Genomic DNA, 441 nt, shown 5'->3' on the forward strand with positions numbered 1-441 from the left:
CTACATTCGTTTTAGTCTGTCCCACTTTTATTACTTGTTTTTGCGATGGAGAAAAAATCTCCTGGGCAATGATATACCCTTTAATGTATGTAAAATAAAATAAAGTAATTTACCAAGTCATGTAAATTGAAAGGATTTTACTTTTGCCTTGATGAGTATTAAAAAAAAAAAAATCTCACAAATTTATAGAAGTCATACCTTAAGTTTTTCGATTTTCCTTATCAAACTGCCAAACACAACAGCCGGATAGACGGTGGCGATTTGGTACTCGACTCAGAACTAGCACTACTGCCACCCCAGGGCCATATCTGTATGTATTTTTTATTTCTGTCAGTATATAATAATCTATAAGAATATTTCTCTTCGGTAAACACTAGCAGTTTGCAAGGGAAGCAGAGTTCGTCAAGTAAAAACTAAAGAAATCGTCACATTTTAGCCGAA

General features: G+C 33.8%; 1 protein-coding gene across 2 annotated transcripts in view; it reads left to right on the top strand.

Moving 5' to 3' along the window:
• The first annotated feature begins 110 nt into the window (after nucleotides 1-110).
• The window catches only part of LOC119591646 (centrosomal protein of 19 kDa-like), a 6,438-nt gene continuing 6,107 nt past the window's right edge, over nucleotides 111-441 (top strand). Inside the window, exon 1 of one of the 2 annotated variants that reach the window (XM_037940401.1) lies at nucleotides 111-310. The gene's annotated coding sequence lies outside the window, so the exon portion shown is untranslated. The remainder of the gene's footprint in view (nucleotides 311-441) is intronic. The other variant, XM_037940400.1, reaches the window with a different exon arrangement.

This window comes from Penaeus monodon, chromosome 29 (genome assembly GCF_015228065.2).
Source record: "Penaeus monodon isolate SGIC_2016 chromosome 29, NSTDA_Pmon_1, whole genome shotgun sequence".
Lineage (NCBI taxonomy): Eukaryota > Metazoa > Arthropoda > Malacostraca > Decapoda > Penaeidae > Penaeus > Penaeus monodon.